The following is an 18,730-nucleotide window of genomic DNA, read 5'->3' on the forward strand; positions in this document are numbered from 1 at the left end:
CGCGAGAAGATCCTCGCCACTTTTTGCCACCTGCCGGAGTATCCAACATGCCCTAAGGCTATGAGTTGGCGTTGTATCCGGCGTACTGTGGAGCTTACATGGCCCGTCGAGCCATTCTTCCAATACGGATTCCCGCCCTGGGGTGGGCTTCAGTTTCTTGGGGATTGGATTGGACGTCTTACGAGAGTTCGTCCGTTTGGTTCGGACAAAGGTCTTAGTGAGAGTGGTACTATCCCAAAATTTTGTTTGGGTCTTCCAAGCGCTCTCCATTGCACAGTACTTACGTACTATGGTTGCCAAGTCCGCGAGACGTATTACCTCGCGGCGGCTTATAGCATTGAGGAGCCCTTCATCTGTGCAGTTTTTGCAAAAGAGTGAGACCATGTTCTCCTCGCGGCAGTCCTTAACCTTGTTGAGTGCAAGGAGGAATCTGGCCCAGTAATGATGTACCGTCTCCTGGGGCTCTAGCCTGATGCGGGAGAGACAGTTTAAGTCCAAATAAGTGTTGTTAGCAGAATCCGGATTTTGATCTGATCTAACGCCCAGGGGCGCGGCCGGTTCCGAGCCCAACAGCTCGGAATCCGGGATGATACCCGATTCCTTCGGCCCGATGCCCGATCCTAAGTCCGGGACCTGGGGCAGGTTGTCCTCTGAGCAGATTTTCGGCTCAAGGAGTTCGGCGACCCGAACATAATTCGTCCTTAAAGCTGGGGGACGATCCGCGCGTGGTTCTTCCACGATGGCTACCTCATGGGTGGCTGGCGGGGATCTGATGTCCCTTCGGTCGGGTCTAAGCCCAATCCGGTCGTAGTTCGTAGCGACTCCCAGAGCGGCGATGCGGTCTCAGAGTTCATTAAAGGAGGAGAGCTCCATTGGATCCATCTATTCGGCAAGTTCCGAACTGATCCAAAGGTTATGATTGATGAGCCGAGAGGCCGTTGTCGGCTCTGTTGCCGACGGGGCGGCCATGATAAAGCCGCCGAGCCGGAGCGTCTGGCCTACAGCCAGAGCTCCCTCCGAAGTAATGTCGTCCTTGAAGACGAGTCGAGCCATCAAGCCTTACGGTGACGTCACAGAGGACCTCTCAATGAAAGCACCAATGTCGGTGTCAAAACCGGCGGATCTCGGGTAGGGGGTCCCGATCTGTGCGTCAAGGCTGATGGTAACAAGAAGTAAGGGACACAGGTGTTTACCCAGGTTTGGGCCCTCTTGATGGAGGTAAAACCCTACTTCCTGCTTGATTAATATTGATGATATGGGTAGTACAAGAGTAGATCTACCACGAGATCGTAGAGGCTAAACCCTAGGAGCTAGCCTATGATGGTATGAATGTAATTGTGATCGGCCTTCTAAGGACCAACCTCTCCGGTTTATATAGACACTGGAGAGGACTAGGGTTTACATGGAGTCGGTTACAAGGAAGGAAATATAATATCCGGATCGCCAAGCTTGCCTTCCACGCCAAGGAAAGTCCCATCCGGACACGGGCCAAAGTCTTGAGTCTTGTATCTTCACGCTTCAATAGTCCGGACGTTGTACACAGTCCGGCTGTCCGGATACCCCCTAATCCAGGACTCCCTCAGCCTCACCATCGTCCTCCGCCTTGATTCGCTCACCGCGACGCCGCCCTCCGGTGTTGTCAACATGGTCAACAACCGAGAGGAATAAGGAGATGACTGTACATGGTGAGGATGACAGTAGGGACCCAGCAGCGCGCGCAGTAATTTTATTTTTTCGGGACGGAGAAGGGTATCAACTGGGTTGTGCGGGACCCATGGCCCGTCTAGCCCAGGCTTTTATTTCATATGTTTAGCACATGACCAGCCCAGTTTGTTTTTTTCCTTTCTGAAAAATGGCTAGCCAGCTATTTTTTGTTTTGCAGAATAACCAACATAGGCCTACTTGCTTTTCTACGCCCTGTTGGGTTGGAAATCTTTCAAGACGAGGAGGGATGCATTTTGCCTGGAAAATGGGCTATAAGTAATAAGAAATGGGTTATAAGTAATAAGAAATGGGCTATAAGTAATAATAAATGGGTTGTAAAATGAAAAAAATACAGCAAACAGGCAATTAGTTCCAAAATACTGTTTTCTTTCGGATTTTGATATTTTAAATTTCATTGTTTTTGTGCGGGTAAAATTTCATTAAATTTAAATTAAGGTATATTTAGATTTAAAATTAATTTGAATCTGGCTAGAAATTTCGGGTTGTATGCTGTTTGGCACAGATTTGGAGGCTGACTTGTGGGCCTACTAGGTTAACGTGTACTTTGGCTTTGTCAACTTAGTCCACAAACGATTCTAGCAGTAGTGACCATTGGATGTTAATCCAATGGCGGTGCTGCTTCTTCAATATCTGATCTTCTTGCTCCAGCCGCCCAAACCAGCTCCGGTGGGACTGCCTGCTCCTGCCTCTCGTGGCCGGCTGTGCTGCCGCACAGGCCGCATCGCCCCACCCTACTTCATTGCTGGCCAGGCCATTCCTCTACTCACCCACACCTCCTGTTATTTTCCGGCGACGGTAGCCGGACCAGTAAACCCTCGTACTCCCCACCGCATGGGCAACCATTGTAGAGTCTTCCCCGGCTCCGTGTCGTTCCCTTCCTAGGACTGGCCGTCGTCCACCGCCATGGTGCTTTCGGTGCGGCCTGGTCAACGTGGTTAACGAACGACATCCATCGGCGGTGGACTGTACGTGCAAAATAATGATTCCTCCACCTGACAGCTGGGACCCACCGGAAGGGCCTCTGTATTTCGTGAAAAAAACGTTCCCCCCGCTGACATGTCGGACCCACCAGATATATCTTCGCACGCAAAGAAGTGCCTCCTTATTACGCACACAAAAATGAATACCCCCCTGCTAGCTGGGACCCACCCTAGTGGGAGGATGACTTGTGGGCCAACTAAGTTGACGGGGACGGAGGGCTTTGTCAACTTAGTCAATATGAACAATTCTAGCTCGAGTGACCATACGATGTCCATCCAACTGTCGTAGTGCTTCTTCAACCTCTGGTCTTCTTGCTCCAGCCGCCCAAAGCAGCGCCGGTCGTGCCGCATGCTCCTGCCTCCCGTGGCTGGCTGTGCTGCCGCGGAGGCCTCACCGCCCCCTACTATTCCCACCGCTGGCCAGGCCCTGCGGCGACGGCAGCCTCACACCGCAGCCAAACCAGTGAACCCTCGTACTCCTCTCCGCGCAGGCTTCCACTGCCGCGTCTTTCCCAGCTCCGTGTCGTCCCCTTCCTAGGCCTCGCCGTCGTCCACCGCCGTGGTGCTCTCGGCGCGGCCTGGTCAACGTGGTCAAGGAACGACTTCCATCGGACGTGGACTGTACGTGGAGAGGCTGACAGCTGGGTCCACGTGTAACGACCCGAACTTGATAAGATTCGATGTCTCTGTGCTCACTGTGCTAGTCCCTAGATCGACTCGCTAGCATACACAGTACATATGAATATCAAATAACAAGTGCATCATTTACTATAACGTATGATCCAGAATTTATAAAGTATTACAAACTGAATAGCACATGGCTCACCTATTCAATAATAACAGCGGAAATGTAGCATAATAGATGATGAGTCCCGTCAATGCCCGCTGGCGAAAATGCTGAGTGAAGACTCGCGACCCTACTGTATCTCACTAATCATCTGAAAATCCTGCAACATGATAAGTTGCAGTCACAAAGGGTCAATACATTGAATGTATTGGCAAATCACACAATATGATATAGCAAACCTACATCCACAAAGCAATGTATGACACACAAGATAGTTTGGAGAAGAATGTCTTCACCTACCTCCACTAACTGAATTACAATCGCCTCTAATTTTAATCGCCCAAGATAACCCAAAGATTCTAAGTAAGCATGACAAGAACTTCAGAAGTATCTCAAGTGCGCTCTGTCGGTGACGCATTCTCTAGGAACCATAGAGTGCTCTGCCAAGGACGCATTCACCTGATTTAAGTTCCGAAAACTATACCACGCCTCAAGTGCGCTCTGTCAATGGTGCATTCTCTAGGGACAATAGAGCGCTCTCCCAGTGACGCATTCACCTGGTTGATAATCCCGAGCCTACGGCTATAACACTCACCACTTCCACGGATCACTCGACACATGCCCACGTCTAACATAGCAAGTTGATCACACCAACACATAATACAATCAATAACAAAACATGACAACATGCATATATCAGGCCAATCATATATCATAGCATAAAACCACACACGCATAGCAGAATATAGGATGAGCAAAATCAAAAGTGCAAACTTGCCTTAAACAGTGCTGAAGTACTCTAACGCTCAATTCCGATCCACTTCACACTCCGGACAATCTATACGATTAACGAATGCACCGATAAATAAACCGTACTCACATAAAAATCACAATAAAGCCAAGACCAAAGAATTCAAATATAACCTAAATAACTGAACATAAAATTAGGTAAATATTATCTACATCTAGTAGGATCATAATGCAAAAATAATCAACTAATTTGGATCTATGGTTTGAAAGATATGGCCTGCGGAAGATTGAATTCAAATTTGAGCAAATTCAAATTTAAACAGTTCAAAAATGTGAAGTTTTGGTTCTATGGTATTCTCCTGGTCTCTATGAGTACACAGGACAAAGAATATCTGAATTTAGAGTTACGGATCTCAAGATAAACCTAAATGAAAATTTGATATGGAATCTGCAAAGCAAAAATATGCCAGGATAGCGTTCCGGGAAGAACTGCCGCGGCTGCTGTGGTGTTGCCACGTGGCACTACGTGAGTGGCCAGATGGTGTTTGCTGCTAGGCTTAAACGACAGTCCGCCGCTATTTAGTGCATACTGCTTCAAAAAAAACCAGAACATGATCTAATCTGGGCTGTCCATCTTAGATCAGACGGACGGGGATGGCTCACCGGAAAACAGAGGGCTGTGTGGTCGCCGGAGTTGGAGAAGAAAGGCGCGGGCGGCTCGGTGGAGACGACGGCGGCGGCTACAAGCAAACTCCGGCGACGGCGGTCCGACCAGAGGAAGAGGCGCACAACGGCAGGGAGATTGGAGGCATCCGGGGCGACGGGGGTGGCCTCTGCTGGCTGCGGTTCTCCAACAATGGCTCGGCGGCGTCGGAGAACTCCGGCGGAACTCAGACCTCGTCCTACAAGTCCTCCGAGCAAAGAAACAACTTAGGCTGGCGAGGAACATCAGTAAAGAGGAATCTACATCGAGGATGGGGATCGTAACCTCCTGGTGGCGACGGAACACACCGGCGATGAAGCTCCTGGACTGGAACTCCGGCGAGATCGGGGTGACGCCCTAGGGCACGGGAGAGAGGGATTTTGCCAAAAATCGGCAGAGAAGAACCTGTAGAATGTTCATAGAGTGGATACCGTGGCCTAGGGGCAAATACTTGGCCGAACCGGAGAGGATTTGGATCGGCAGAAAGAACTCGTGAATGAACAGGAGTTCGTCCTGAGGAAAGAGACGACCTGGCGGGGTCCAGTGTCAGCGGGACTTGGGTGTGGAGAAGAAGAAAAAAACAAAAGGGAAAAGGGTCGTGGCCTGCGGTGCTGCTGCTGGGCTGGCCTGCTAGCTGCTCGGCTGCATGGCGCGCGAGGGCGAAGGGATAGCTGGGCCGCTGGTCACGCACAGTGCTGGGCTGCCGCCCAGTAAACAGTAAAAACTGTTTAAAATATTTATACCGCACAACAAATAAATATGTCTAAAATACAAAATACCTAATGCATTCCAAAATTAATAAAAACACACAGTAAAACATTATTACCACTATATAAAACAGTGAACATTTTTACAATACAAATAAAATTTTGGAAAAATATTTTATGCAATAAAAGCGCATAAAGAGCAATATATAACAATTATAAAATAAATTTGAGTTTCTATAAAGACAAAATAATTTAGGTAGACACCAGAATATATTCTTAGTGTTTTCCAAATATAATTAATATGGGAGAAGTCATATTATCTCCACTCCAATTATATTGCCTTGAGTTGGAAAACACTTTGAATATTCAGAAAATTTCAATAAGCATAGAAATCACGATGGCAAAAACAATGACCTATTAACATTCCAAATCTAAAAATTTGGGATGTTACAAATCTACCACCCTTAAAATGAATCTCGTCCTCGAGATTCAAAGAGGCTAGAAAAAAAAGGTTTGATTTGGGATTCTCCTTGAATTTTCATCGATCATTCGAGAGAGTGGGGTGCTACACCCTTAGAATTAGAGTCACCGGGTCTTCGAGAATCCTACTCCTTCGATAATATCATTCATGTGTATGCACTACACTCCTTTGAGATCTTGAATTCCATGTCAAAAGAGTGGTCTTCCATTACCTTCACGGTTAACAGGTCTTGCACCAAAACTAAAGAAAAATCAATACCCTCATGGTGGTCATCAAGAATGGTTCCTGCATAAAAAGAGTCTTGATTTATTCTCACCATACAACCTACTACAAGGGATCAAATATCTTACCATTCTAAGGTTCAGGCTTGACAACGTCGTCACTCTACTATAGGTAAGTCACTCTAGATTTAGCATTCCACATAGCAAGAGCGAATAATAAGAGTAAGCCGGCATGGTGATCAATCCATTCCGCACCCAAATCATTACCTTGTATATGGTTTAGAAAATATCGCATTCTAGCACTCGGGCATCCTCACAAGCATTGCAAAAAATTCTCTTATTCACGGACTGGGTTCGGATAATTCCATTGGTTCTGCATGCCAAACAAAACATCTATCATTCTTGACAAGTCTCAGGTTTGCGCCAACTACTATAAAACATCTACTAATGAACAATAGCTTCCTCTAGGGTTCTTCCTTCAGCAAGATTGTGCTTTCTTCTTGTCGGATCATGGTGCATGTGGTTAAACTTGAACTCGTCACTGGGTCGCAGCAGAGATTAGGATATACATAGAATAATGATCTAAGGGGAAAACACTACCCATATGCTTATGCTAGCAACTAAAACTCCAACAACAACAAAAGCAAACACTAAATTCACACAAGTCACCCAAACTACCCTAAATTAATCACATCAAAAGAGCACATGTGATCAATCAAAGCACCCAATTGAATAATACAAACAATCCATAAAATATGACAACACGGAAAGCAATGACCAACCAAACATATGACATATCGCACAACACAAGCAAAACCTACAGGTAAGGTCATATCCACAAGAGATATGATCTCATCATACTACCGCAAATCGTTTATTGAACACAACTTAGGAATGGTGGTCTGCCAACTAAACTCCTTAAATAACACTAATATAATTCCAGGGGTCATCTATATTCGAAAAGTAAAGATATGAGTACAAGAGTATGAACTAACAAGTAGACAACAGGTTGTAAAGTAAGTTTTTCACTCTTATGACTTTTCTAATCCATTTTCTAGGGTCACGACCTACAGTCAACATACTGCTCTGATACCATCTGTAACGACCCGAACCTGATAAGATGCGATGTCTCTGTGCTCACTGTGCTAGTCCCTGAATCAACTCGCTAGCATACACAATACATATGAATATCAAATAACAAGTGCATCATTTACTATAACGTATGAACCAGAATTTATAGAGTATTACAAACTGAATAGCACATGGCTCACTTATTCAATAATAACAGCGGAAATGTAGCATAATAGATGATGAGTCCCGTCAATGCCCACTGGAGAAAATGCTGAGTGAAGACTCGCGACCCTACTGTATCTCACTGATCATCTGAAAATCCTGCAACATGATAAGTTGCAGCCACAAAGGGTCAATACATTGAATGTATTGGCAAATCACACAATATGATATAGCAAACCTACATCCACAAAGCAATGTATGACACACAAGTTAGTTTGGAGAAGAACGTCTTCACCTACCTCCACTAACTGAATTACAATCACCTCTAATTTTAATCGCTCAAGATAACCCAAAGATTCTAAGTAAGCATGACAAGAACTTCAGAAGTATCTCAAGTGTGCTCTGTCGGTGGCGCATTCTCTAGGAACCATAGAGTGCTCTGCCAAGGACGCATTCACCTGATTTAAGTTCTAAAAACTATACCTCGCCTCAAGTGCGCTCTGTTAATGGCGCATTCTCTAGGGACAATAGAGCGCTCTGCCAGTGACGCATTCACCTGGTTAATAATCCCGAGCCTACGGCTATAACACTCACCACTTCCACGGATCACTCGACACATGCCCATGTCTAACATAGCAAGTTGATCACACCAACACATAATACAATCAATACCAAAACATGACAACATGCACATATCATGCCAATCATATATCATAACATAAAACCACGCACGCATAGAAGAATATATGATGAGCAAAATCAAAAGTGCAAACTTGCCTTGAACAGTGCTGAAGTACTCTAACGCTCAATTCTGACCCGCTTCAGACTCCGGACAATCTATACGATTAACGAATGCACCGATAAATAAACCGTACTCACATATAAATCACAATAAAGCCAAGAGCAAAGAATTCAAATATAACCTAAATAACTGAACATAAAATTAGGTAAATATTATCTACATGCTAGTACGATCACAATGCAAAAATAATAAACTAATTTGGATCTATGGTTTGAAAGATATGGCCTGCGGAAGATTGAATTCAAATTTGAGCAATTCAAATTAAACAGTTCAAAAATGTGAAGTTTTGGTTCTATGGTATTCTCCTGGTCTCTACGAGTACACAGGAAAAAGAATATCTGAATTTGGAGTTACGGATCTCAAGATAAACCTAAATGAAAATTTGATATGGAATCTGCAAAGCAAAAATATGCCAGGATAGCGTTCCGGGTAGAACTGCCGCGGCTGCTGTGGTGTTGCCACGTGGCACTACGTGAGGGGCCAGATGGTGTTTGCTGCTAGGCTTAAACGACAGTCGGCCGCTATTTAGTGCATACTGCTTCGAAAAAAAACCAGAACATGTTCTAATCTGGGATGTCCATCTTAGATCAGACGGACGGGGATGGCTCACCGGAAAACAGAGGGCTGTGTGGTCGCCGGAGTTGGAGAAGAAAGGCGCGGGCGGCTCGGTGGAGACGACGGCGACGGCTACGAGCAAACTCCGGCGACGGCTGTCCGACAAGAGGAAGAGACGCACAACGGCAGGGAGATTGGAGGCATCCGGGGCGACGGGGGTGGCCTCTGCTGGCTGCGGTTCTCCAACAATGGCGCGGCGGCGTCGGAGAACTCCGGCGGAACTCGGACCTCGTCCTACAAGTCCTCCGAGCAAAGAAACAATTTAGGCTGGCGAGGAACATCAGTAAATAGGAATCTACATCGAGGATGGGGATCGTAACCTCCTGGTGGCGACGGAACACACCGGCGATGAAGCTCCTGGACTGGAACTCCGGCGAGACCGGGTGACGCCCTAGGGCACGGGAGAGAGGGATTTTGCCAAAAATCGGCAGAGAAGAACCTGTAGAATGCTCATAGAGTGGATACCGTGGCCTGGGGGCAAATACTTGGCCGAACCGGAGAGGATTTGGATCGGCAGAAAGAGAGTTCGTCCTGAGGAAAGAGACGACCGGGCGGGGTCCAGTGTCAGCGGGACTTGGGTGTGGAGAAGAAGAAAAAAAACAAAAGGGAAAAGGGTCGTGGCCTGCGGTGCTGCTGCTGGACTGGCCTGCTAGCTGCTTGGCTGCATGGCGCGCGCGGGCGAAGGGATAGCTGGGCCGCTGGTCGCGCACAGTGCTGGGCTGCCGCCCAGTAAACAATAAAAACTGTCTAAAATATTTATACCGCACAACAAATAAATATGTCTAAAATACAAAATACCTAATGCATTCCAAAATTAATACAAACACACAGTAAAACATTATTACCACTATATAAAACAGCTAACATTTTTACAACACAAATTAAATTTTGGAAAAATATTTTATGCAACAAAAGCGCATAAAGAGCAATATAATAACAATTATAAAATAAATTTGAGTTTCTATAAAGACAAAATAATTTAGGTAGACACCAGAATATATTCTTAGTTTTTTTCCAAATATAATTAATAGGGGAGAAGTCATATTATCTCCACTCCAACTATATTACCTTGAGTTGGAAAACACTTTGAATATTCAGAAAATTTCAATAAGCATAGAAATCACGATGGCAAAAACAATGACCTATTAACATTCCAAATTTAAAAATTTGGGATGTTACATCACGGTCGCAGCAAGGAAGTGCCTCATTTTTACGCGGAAAATAATAATTCCTCCGCCTGATAGCTGGGACCCACCGGACGGGCCACTGTATTTCGCGGAAAAACGTTTCCCCTGACTGCTGGGACCCACCAGCTTCATCTTCGCATGCAAGGAAGTGCGTCTGGGCAAAAAAAAACGATTCGCCCCCCTCACTGCTGGGACCCACCAGCTACACCTTCGCACGCAAGGAAGTGCGTCCGGGTAAAAAAAAAAGATTCGCCCCCCTGACTGCTGGGACCCACCAGCTACATCTTCGCACGCAAGGAAGTGCCTGACAGTCGGGATCCACCTGGTTGAAGCGTACGTAGCGTTGTCATCCTGGTCGCGAACGTGTACGTACATACTGGTCAATGTAGAGGCGCACACGTGTCGTAGTAGAGGCGCGCACGTGTCGTAGTAGAGGCGCGCACGTAGCATGTACACGTACGTACAGCAGCCAGGGTGCAAGAAAGAAAATACGACCACGTATGTGTACATACGGGTGGGGTCTCGAACGCCTACTCGTGCATACGTACATGTCTGGGTCGGAACGAAGAAACAACGTCATCGTCGTGTTCATGGGGAGCCAACCGGCTGGGTCGGAACGGAATGCGTGCTCGTGTTCATCGGGAAGGCTTGGAAGGAACAGGCGATGGAAACGAGGCCTGGCATACCGCACAACAGAGGAAATGACCTTGTGTTCGACCGGCCACGTTCGAAACGGAATCCTGTTCATCGGGAGGGGTCTGGCGTACCGCAAAACGGAGGAAACGGACCTCCTACGGTCGAAACGGGGGTCCTGTTGATCGGGAGGGGTGTGGCGTACCGCAAAACGGATGAAACGGACCTCCTACGGTCGAAACGGGGGTCCTGTTGATCGGGAGGGGTGTGGCGTACCACAAAACGGAAGAAACGGACTTGTGTTGGAGCACTACGGTCGAAACGGGGGTCCTCTTCATCGGGAGGGGTGTGGCGTACCGCAGAACGGGACTCCACGGGATACTGTTCATCTCCACCATCGACCTCCTCCAGCCTGCATGGGCTACCGTCGACCTCCTCTAGCCTCCACGGGCTCCTGTTCATCCAGCCTCCACCGCACGCTACTCCACCGGCTACTATTCAACCACCCCTCCACGAGCACCCCTCACCGTCTACTGTTCATCCAGCCCTCCACACCACGGGGTCCTGTTCAACCACCCCTCCACGGGCACCCCTCCACCGTCTACTGTTCATCCAACCCCCCACACCACGGGGTCCTGTTCATCCAGAGGCAACGCCATCGCTCACTGTTCATCCACCCCCCGCAACGCTCACTGTTCATCCAATCGATCGGCTTCAGTTAGCAGGAGTAGCGAAGGAATCGCTCGATCGGGTTCAGTTAACAGCCATCGATTGATCGCTCGGGTTCAGTAACGCGTACCCTGCAGTGCAATCGCTCAGGTTCAGTTAGAGCCCAACGCCTCGCTCGGGTTCAGTTAGAGCCAACGCCTCGCACATGTACGAGAGAAACGCGCATCGCTCGGCCCCCGACCTCCCACCGTAACCGGCAACTCCCTGAAATTTTCCTCCCCCTCGCTTCTACCACGGTTTTTTTCGTCATGGATGGCCCAAAGAATGTCATGCAGCCGCGTCTCCGGCCCGCCCAGGACAAAAAGACCATTTTCTGTCATGATTTTTTGTCATAGAAGTAGGATGCCACCACATCTATGATGATACCGGGTTTTGTCACAATTATCGTCATAGAAGTGTCATATGTATGACAGAAAAAAAATTTCGTTTGGCCGAAAATGTCACGGATGTGTCTTTTTTTTGTAGTGATGTCTTCGCCTTATCCCGTTTCCAGGCACCGGCGATGTCTTACTGGCTCCCACAATGATAAGCCACCCGTTGGCATATGTCGCACCTATCACCCGACAAAGGGCATGTAACACTTTCCAAGAAATAAAAATAAATTGCCAATTGAATCTATTATGAGAGCTACTTACGGATTGCTTACCAAAGATGACAATACCTAGATCTATGTTTTATGCCTAGCTAGGGGCGTTAAATAATAGCGCTTGTTGGGAGGCAACCCAATTTTATTTTTGTTTTTTGCTTTTTGTTCCTGTTTAGATTTGAATAATTCATCTAGCCTACTGTTAGATGTGGTTTTGTGTTTTAATTAGTGTTTGTGCCAAGTAAGACCTTTGGGATGGCTTACGGTGATAGTTGTTTTGATCTTACTGAAAAGCAGAAGCTTTTGCACCCAGGAAAATAGTTTTCATAATTCACAGAAGCATGATTTTGATCTGATTCGTCTTGCACAAGATTGGTACACAAATTTCCCAGGTTTTCCTATTTTTCAGAACTTTTGGAGTTACAGAAGTATTCTAGAGTTCCAGGTTGCTACAGACAGTTCTGTTTTTGACAGATTCTGTTTTCTATGTGTTGTTTGCTTATTTGATGAATCTGTGGATAGTATCGGGGGGTATGAACCATGGAAAAGTTGGAATACATTAGATATTCCACCAATATAAATAAATAATGAGTTCACAACCGTACCAAAAGTGTTGATTTATTTTCTTATACTAATGGAGCTTATGAGACCTTCTGTTGAGTTTTGTGTTGTGAAGTTTTCAAATTTTGGGTAAGGATTTGATGGACTATGGAATAAGGAGTGGTAAGAGCTTAAGGTTAGGGATTCCCAAGGCACCCCAAGGTAATATTCAAGGACAACCAAGAGCCTAAGCTTGGGGATGCCCCAGAAGGCATCCCCTCTTTCGTCTTCGTCCATCGGTAACTTTACTTGAGGCTATATTTTTATTCACCACATGATATGTGTTTTGCTTGGAGCGTCTTGTATGATTTGAGTCTTTGCCTTTTAGTTTGCCACAATGATCCTTGCTGTACACACATTTTGAGAGGGACACGCATGAATCATGATTTATTAGAATACTCTATGTGCTTCAGTTATATCTTTTGAGCTCGGCAATTTTGCTCTAGTGCTTCTCTTATATCTTTTTAGAGCACGGCAGTGGCTTTATTTTATAGAAAATGTTGAACTCTCATGGTTCACTTATATTATTTTGAGAGTCTTTTTAAACAACATGGTAATTTTCTTTGGTTATAAATTTAGTCCTAATATGATAGGCATCAAAGAGGGATATAATAAAAACTTTCATATAAAATGCATTGAATACTATGAGAAGTTTGATTCCTTCTGATTGTTTTGAGATATAAAGATGGTGATATTAGAGTCATGCTAGTAAGTAATTGTGGATTGTAGAAATACTTGTGTTGAAGTTTGTGATTCCCGTAACATGCACGTATGGTGAACCGTTATGTCATGAAGTCGGAGCATGATTTATTTATTGATTGTCTTCCTTATGAGTGGCGGTCAGGGAAGAGCGATGGTATTTTCCTACCAATCTATCGCCCTAGGATCATGCGTGTAGTACTTCATTTCAATAACTAATAGATTTTTGCAATAAGTATGTGAGTTTTTTTATGACTAATGTTGAGTCCATGGATTATACGCACTCTCACCCTTTCACCATTGCTAGCCTCTCTAGTACCGCACAACTTTCGCTGGTACCATACAACCACCATATACCTTCCTCAAAACAGCCACCATACCTATCTATTATGATATTCCCATAGCCATTCTGAGATATATTGCCATGCAACTTTGCACCGTTCCGTTTATTATGACACGCTTCATCATTGTCATATTGCTTTGCATGATCATGTAGTTGACATCGTATTTGTGGCAAAGCCACCATTCATAATTCTTTCATACATGTCACTCTTGATTCATTGCATATCCTGGTACACCGCCGGAGGCATTCATATACAGTCATATTTTGTTCTAAGTATCAAGTTGTAATTCTTGAGTTGTAAGTGAAAAAAAGTGTGATCATCTTCATTATTAGAGAATTGTCCAATGTGAGGAAAGGATGATGGAGACTATGATTCCCCCACAAGTCGGGATGAGACTCCGGACGAAAAATAAAAGAAAGAAAAAAGAGGCCAAAAAAATGAGAGAAGGCCCAATAAAAAAATGAGAGAAAAGAGAGAAGGGGCAATGTTACTATCATTTTACCACACTTGTGCTTCAAAGTAGCACCATGATCTTCATGATAGAGAGTCTCCTATGTTGTCACTTTCATATACTAGTGGGATTTTTTCATTATAGAACATGGCTTGTATACTCCAATGGTGGGCTTCCTCAAATTGCCCTAGGTCTTCGTGAGCAAGCGAGTTGGATGCACACCCACTTAGTTTCTTTTTGAGCTTTCATAAACTTATAGCTCTAGTGCATCTATTGCATGGCAATCCCTACTCACTCACATTGATATCTATTGATGTGCATCTCCATAGCCAGTTGATACGCCTAGTTGATGTGAGACCATCTCCTTCCTTTTGTCTTATCCACAACCACCATATTCTATTCCACCTATAGTGCTATGTCCATGGCTCACGCTCATGTATTGCGTGAAAGTTGAAATTTTTTGAGAACATCAAAAGTATGAAACAATTGCTTGGCTTGTTGCTACCTCTTGAGCTTGCATTGGTTTTTTCCTTGAAGAGGAAAGGGTGATGCAGCAAAGTAGAGTAAGTATTTCCCTCAGTTCGAGAACCAAGGTATCAATCCAATAGGAGACAATGCACAAGTCACCGAATACCTGCACAAACAATCAACAACTTGCACCCAACGTGACAAAGGGGTTGTCAATCCCTTCACGGTTATTTGCAAAAGTGAGATCTGAGATAGATAAACAGTAAAGTAAAATATTTTTGGTATTTTTGGTTTATAGATCGGAAAGTAAAATATTGCAAAATAGTAGATCAGAAACTAGTATGATGTAAAAGAGAACTTACATGATGGAAAAGAGATCCGGGGGGCATAGGTTTCACTAGTGGCTTCTCTCACGATAGCAAATATTATGGTGGGTGAACAAATTACTGCCGAGCAATTGATAGAAGAGCACAAAGTTATGACGATATCTAAGGCAATGATCATGAACATAGGCATCACGTCCGTGTCAAGTAGACCAAAATGATTCTGCATCTGCTACTATTACTCCACACATCGACCACTATCCAGCATGCATCTAGAGTATTCAGTTCATAAAGAACGGAGTAACGCATTAAGTAAGATGACATGATGTAGAGGAATTAACTCAAGCAATATGATGAAAACCCCATCATTTTATCCTTGATGGCAACAATACAATACGTGCCTTGCTGCCCCTACTGTCACTGGGAAAGGACACCGCAAGATTGAACCCAAAGCTAAGCACTTCTCCCATTGCAAGAAAAACCAATCTAGTAGGCCAAACTAAACCGATAATTCAAAGAGACTTGCAAAGATATCAAATCATGCGTATAAGAATTCAGAGAAAAACCAAAGAATATTCATAGATAATATGATCATAAATCCATAATTCATCAGATCTCGGCAAATACACCGCAAAAGAATATTACATCGAATAGATCTCCAAGAACATCGACGAGAACATGGTATTGAGAATCAAAGAGCGAGAATAAGCCATCTAGCTACTAGCTATGCACCCGTAGGTCTGTGGTAAACTACTCACGCTTCATCGGAGAGGTGATGGTGTTGATGTAGAAGCCCTCCATGATCGAATCCCCCTCCGGCAGGACGCCGGAAAAGGTCCCTAGATGGGATCTCATGGGTACAGAAGGTTGCAGTAGTGGAAAAGTGGTTTCGTGGCTCCCCTGGATGTTTTCATGGTATAAGAGTATATATAGGTGAAGGAACTAGGCTAGGAGACCCACGAGGGGCCCACAAGGTAGGGGGCATGCCCTACCCCCCTGGGTACACCCTCTACCCTCATGGCTGCCTCGTTGTGTCTACGACTTCATCCTACGACTTCATCTCCAAGTATCCTGGTTTGCTTCTGGTCCAAGAAAAATCATCGCGAAAGTTTCATTCCGTTTGGACTCCGTTTGGTATTCCTTTTCTGCGAAACTCTAAAACAGGCAAAAAAAAAACAGAAACTGGCACTGAGCTCTAGGTTAATAGGTTAGTCCCAAAAATAATATAAAATAGCATATTAATGCCTATTAGACATCCAAAACAGATAATATAATAGCATGGAACAATCAATAATTATAGATACGTTGGAGACGTATCAAGCATCTCCAAGCTTAATTCCTGCTCGTCCTCGAGTAGGTAAATTATAAAAATAGAATTTTTGATGTGGAATGCTACCTAACATATTTATCCATGTAATTCTCTTTATTGTGGCATGAATGTTCAGAACTGAAACATTCAAAACAAAATTTTAATATTGACATAAAAACAATAATACTTCAAGCATACTAACAAAGCAATTATGTCTTCTCAAAATAACATGGCCGAAGAAACCTTATCTCTACAAAATCATATAGTCTGGCTATGCTCCATCTTTGTCACATAAAATATTCAAATCATGCACAACCCCGGTTTCAGCCAAGCAATTGTTTCATACTTTAGTATTCTCAAACGTTTTCAACTTTCATGCAATACATGAGCGTGAGCCATGGACATAGCATTATAGGTGGAATAGAATGGTGGCTGTAGAGAAGACAAAGAGAGGAAGATAGTCTCACATCAACTAGGCGTATCAACGGGCTATGGAGATGCTCATCAATAGATATTAATGTCAGTGAGTAGGGATTGCCATGCAACGGATGCACTAGAGCTATAAGTGTATGAAAGCTCAAAAAAAGAAACTAAGTGTGTGTGCATCAACCTTGCTTGCTCATGAAGACCTAGGGCATTTGAGGAAGCCCATCGTTAGAATATACAAGCCAAGTTCTATAATTAAAAATTCCCACTAGTACATGAAAGTGACAAAATAGGAGACTCTCTATCATGAAGATCATGGTGCTACTTTGAAGCACAAGTGTGGAAAAAGGATAGTAACATTGCTCCTTCTCTCTTTTTCTCTCATTTTTTTATTTTTTATTTTTATTTGGTCCTTCTCCCTTTTTTTATATGGCCTCTTTTTTTATTTCCTCACATGGGACAATGCTCTAATAATGATGATCATCACAGTTCTATTTGCTTACAACTCGAAAAATTACAACTCAATGCTTAGAACAAAATATGACCCTATGTGAATGCCTCTAGTGGTGTACCGGGATGTGCAATGAATCAAGAGTGACATGTATGAAAGAATTATGAAAGGTGGCTTTGCCACAAATATGATGTGAACTACATGATCATGCAAAGCAATATGACAATGATGAAGCGTGTCATAATAAACGGAACGGTGGAAAGTTGCATGGCAATATATCTCGGAATGGCTATGGAAGTGCAATAATAGGTAGGTATGCTGGCTGTTTTGAGGAAGGTATATGGTGGGTGTATGCGACCGACAAAAGTTGCGCGGCACAAAATAGGCTAGCAATGATGGAAGGGTGAGAGTGCGTATAATCCATGGACTCAACATTAGTCATAAAGAAGTCACATACTTATTGGAAAAATCTATAAGTCATCAAAACCAAGCACTACGCGCATGCTCCTAGGGGAAGGGTTGGTAGGAGTTAACCATCACGCGATCCCGACCTCCACACAAAGGATGACAATCAAAGAGATACTCATGCTCCAAATTTGTTACACAACGGTTCACCATACGTGCGTGCTATGGGACTCACGAACCTCAACACAAGTATTTCTCAAATTCACAATTACTCCACTAGCATGACTCTAATAGCACCATCTTCATATCTCAAAACAATCATAAAGAATCAAACTTCTCATAGTATCCAATGCACTTTTTATGAAAGTTTTTATTATATCCCCCTTGGATGCCCATCATATAGGACTAATTTTATAACCAAAGCAAATTACCATTCTGTTCTAAAAGACTCTCAAAATAATATAATTGAAGCATGAGAGTTCATTAATTTCTATAAAATAAAGCCACCGCTGTGCTCTTAAAAAGGTATAAGTGAAGTACTAGAGCAATCTTTCCTAGCTCAAAAGATATAAGTGAAGCACATAGAGTATTCTAATAAATCACGATTCATGCGTGTCTCTCCCAAAAGGTGTGTACAACAAGGATGATTGTGGTCAACTAAAAAACAAAGACTCGGATCATACAAGACACTGCAAGAAAAACACATATCATGTGGTGAATGAAAATATAGCCTCAAGTAAAGTTACCGATAGACGAAGACGAAAGAGGGGATGCCTTCCGGGGCATCCCCAAGCTTAGGCTTTTGGTTGTCCTTGAATATTACCTTGGGGTGCCTTGGGCATCCCCAAGCTTAGGCTCTTTCCACGTTTTATTCCATAGTCCATCAAATCCTTACCCAAAACTTGAAAACTTCACAACACAAAACGCAACAGAAAATCTCATGAGCTCCGTTAGTATAAGAAAATAAATTACCACTTTAAGGTACTCTTGCAAACTCATTCTCTATTTACATTGGTGTAATATATACTGTATTCCAACTTTTCCATGGTTCATACTGAGGGAGTTCCGGACTAGGGGGTGTCCGGATAGCCGAACTATCATCATCGGCCGGACTC

Source organism: Triticum dicoccoides, chromosome 2B, assembly GCF_002162155.2.
Source record: "Triticum dicoccoides isolate Atlit2015 ecotype Zavitan chromosome 2B, WEW_v2.0, whole genome shotgun sequence".
Lineage (NCBI taxonomy): Eukaryota > Viridiplantae > Streptophyta > Magnoliopsida > Poales > Poaceae > Triticum > Triticum dicoccoides.